Below are 3,844 nucleotides of genomic sequence, written 5' to 3'. Positions count from 1 at the left end.
CGCTCGCTCGCGCAACCTAAAATGGCCAGTTTTGGCCCGTTTTTGGGCTGTTTTGGCCTGTTTTTGGTCCGTTCTTGCGTGGCACGGCGACCGTCGTGAGCGGAGCAAAACGTCAGCCATCTCAGCACCCTGGAACCCCCCGGGTGGCACAGGGCTGGATGGGGCTTTCGTATAGCAGGGACGGTGCTGCCTCTCGCTTCGCTCGCTGTTCGCCGCTCACCGCTCGCTCGCTCAGCCAAAAATGGCCAGTTTTGGCCCGTTTTTGGGCTGTTTTGGCCTGTTTTTGGTCCGTTCTTGCATGGCGCGGTGACCGTCGTGAGCGGAGCAAAACGTCAGCCATCTCAGCACCCTGGAACCCCCCGGGTGGCACAGGGCTGGATGGGGCTTTCGTATAGCAGGGACGGTGCTGCCTCACGCTTCGCTCGCTGTTCGCCGCTCGCCGCTCGCTCGCGCAGCCAAAAATGACCAGTTTTGGCCCGTTTTTGGGCTGTTTTGGCCTGTTTATGGTCCGTTCTTGCGTGGTGCGGTGACCGTCGTGAGCGGAGCAAAACGTCAGCCATCTCAGCACCCTGGAACCCCCCGGGTGGCACAGGGCTGGATGGGGCTTTCGTATATAGCAGGGACGGTGCTGCCTCTCGCTTCGCTCGCTGTCCGCCGCTCGCCGCTCGCTCGCGCAGCCAAAAATGGCCAGTTTTGGCCCGTTTTTGGGCCGTTTTAGCCAGTTTTTGGCCTGTTCTTGCATTGCGCGGTGACCGTCGAGAGCGGAGCAAAACGTCAGCCATCTCAGCACCCTGGAACCCCCCGGGTGGCACAGGGCTGGATGGGGCTTTCGTATAGCAGGGACGGTGCTGCCTCTCGCTTCGCTCGCTGTCCGCCGCTCGCCGCTCGCTCGTGCAGCCAAAAATGGCCAGTTTTGGCCCGTTTTTGGGCCGTTTTGGCCAGTTTTTGGCCTGTTCTTGCATTGCGCGGTGACCGTCGAGAGCGGAGCAAAACGTCAGCCATCTCAGCACCCTGGAACCCCCCGGGTGGCACAGGGCTGGATGGGGCTTTCGTATAGCAGGGACGGTGCTGCCTCTCGCTTCGCTCGCTGTCCGCCGCTCGCCGCTCGCTCGTGCAGCCAAAAATGGCCAGTTTTGGCCCGTTTTTGGGCCGTTTTGGCCAGTTTTTGGCCTGTTCTTGCATTGCGCGGTGACCGTCGAGAGCGGAGCAAAACGTCAGCCATCTCAGCACCCTGGAACCCCCCGGGTGGCACAGGGCTGGATGGGGCTTTCGTATAGCAGGGACGGTGCTGCCTCTCGCTTCGCTCGCTGTCCGCCGCTCGCCGCTCGCTCGTGCAGCCAAAAATGGCCAGTTTTGGCCCGTTTTTGGGCCGTTTTGGCCAGTTTTTGGCCTGTTCTTGCATTGCGCGGTGACCGTCGAGAGCGGAGCAAAACGTCAGCCATCTCAGCACCCTGGAACCCCCCGGGTGGCACAGGGCTGGATGGGGCTTTCGTATAGCAGGGACGGTGCTGCCTCTCGCTTCGCTCGCTGTCCGCCGCTCGCCGCTCGCTCGTGCAGCCAAAAATGGCCAGTTTTGGCCCGTTTTTGGGCCGTTTTGGCCAGTTTTTGGCCTGTTCTTGCATTGCGCGGTGACCGTCGAGAGCGGAGCAAAACGTCAGCCATCTCAGCACCCTGGAACCCCCCGGGTGGCACAGGGCTGGATGGGGCTTTCGTATAGCAGGGACGGTGCTGCCTCTCGCTTCGCTCGCTGTCCGCCGCTCGCCGCTCGCTCGTGCAGCCAAAAATGGCCAGTTTTGGCCCGTTTTTGGGCCGTTTTGGCCAGTTTTTGGCCTGTTCTTGCATTGCGCGGTGACCGTCGAGAGCGGAGCAAAACGTCAGCCATCTCAGCACCCTGGAACCCCCCGGGTGGCACAGGGCTGGATGGGGCTTTCGTATAGCAGGGACGGTGCTGCCTCTCGCTTCGCTCGCTGTCCGCCGCTCGCCGCTCGCTCGTGCAGCCAAAAATGGCCAGTTTTGGCCCGTTTTTGGGCCGTTTTGGCCAGTTTTTGGCCTGTTCTTGCATTGCGCGGTGACCGTCGAGAGCGGAGCAAAACGTCAGCCATCTCAGCACCCTGGAACCCCCCGGGTGGCACAGGGCTGGATGGGGCTTTCGTATAGCAGGGACGGTGCTGCCTCTCGCTTCGCTCGCTGTCCGCCGCTCGCCGCTCGCTCGTGCAGCCAAAAATGGCCAGTTTTGGCCCGTTTTTGGGCCGTTTTGGCCAGTTTTTGGCCTGTTCTTGCATTGCGCGGTGACCGTCGAGAGCGGAGCAAAACGTCAGCCATCTCAGCACCCTGGAACCCCCCGGGTGGCACAGGGCTGGATGGGGCTTTCGTATAGCAGGGACGGTGCTGCCTCTCGCTTCGCTCGCTGTCCGCCGCTCGCCGCTCGCTCGTGCAGCCAAAAATGGCCAGTTTTGGCCCGTTTTTGGGCCGTTTTGGCCAGTTTTTGGCCTGTTCTTGCATTGCGCGGTGACCGTCGAGAGCGGAGCAAAACGTCAGCCATCTCAGCACCCTGGAACCCCCCGGGTGGCACAGGGCTGGATGGGGCTTTCGTATAGCAGGGACGGTGCTGCCTCTCGCTTCGCTCGCTGTCCGCCGCTCGCCGCTCGCTCGCGCAGCCAAAAATGGCCAGTTTTGGCCCGTTTTTGGGCCGTTTTGGCCAGTTTTTGGCCTGTTCTTGCATTGCGCGGTGACCGTCGAGAGCGGAGCAAAACGTCAGCCATCTCAGCACCCTGGAACCCCCCGGGTGGCACAGGGCTGGATGGGGCTTTCGTATAGCAGGGACGGTGCTGCCTCTCGCTTCGCTCGCTGTCCGCCGCTCGCCGCTCGCTCGTGCAGCCAAAAATGGCCAGTTTTGGCCCGTTTTTGGGCCGTTTTGGCCAGTTTTTGGCCTGTTCTTGCATTGCGCGGTGACCGTCGAGAGCGGAGCAAAACGTCAGCCATCTCAGCACCCTGGAACCCCCCCCGGGTGGCACAGGGCTGGATGGGGCTTTCGTATAGCAGGGACGGTGCTGCCTCTCGCTTCGCTCGCTGTCCGCCGCTCGCCGCTCGCTCGTGCAGCCAAAAATGGCCAGTTTTGGCCCGTTTTTGGGCCGTTTTGGCCAGTTTTTGGCCTGTTCTTGCATTGCGCGGTGACCGTCGAGAGCGGAGCAAAACGTCAGCCATCTCAGCACCCTGGAACCCCCCGGGTGGCACAGGGCTGGATGGGGCTTTCGTATAGCAGGGACGGTGCTGCCTCTCGCTTCGCTCGCTGTCCGCCGCTCGCCGCTCGCTCGTGCAGCCAAAAATGGCCAGTTTTGGCCCGTTTTTGGGCCGTTTTGGCCAGTTTTTGGCCTGTTCTTGCATTGCGCGGTGACCGTCGAGAGCGGAGCAAAACGTCAGCCATCTCAGCACCCTGGAACCCCCCGGGTGGCACAGGGCTGGATGGGGCTTTCGTATAGCAGGGACGGTGCTGCCTCTCGCTTCGCTCGCTGTCCGCCGCTCGCCGCTCGCTCGCGCAGCCAAAAATGGCCAGTTTTGGCCCGTTTTTGGGCCGTTTTGGCCAGTTTTTGGCCTGTTCTTGCATTGCGCGGTGACCGTCGAGAGCGGAGCAAAACGTCAGCCATCTCAGCACCCTGGAACCCCCCGGGTGGCACAGGGCTGGATGGGGCTTTCGTATAGCAGGGACGGTGCTGCCTCTCGCTTCGCTCGCTGTCCGCCGCTCGCCGCTCGCTCGTGCAGCCAAAAATGGCCAGTTTTGGCCCGTTTTTGGGCCGTTTTGGCCAGTTTTTGGCCTGTTCTTGCATTGCGCGGTGACCGTCGAGAG

This window comes from Musa acuminata, unplaced genomic scaffold (assembly GCF_036884655.1).
Source record: "Musa acuminata AAA Group cultivar baxijiao unplaced genomic scaffold, Cavendish_Baxijiao_AAA HiC_scaffold_818, whole genome shotgun sequence".
NCBI classification, from domain to species: Eukaryota; Viridiplantae; Streptophyta; class Magnoliopsida; order Zingiberales; family Musaceae; genus Musa; species Musa acuminata.
Note: the sequence above shows the minus strand (reverse complement) of the source record.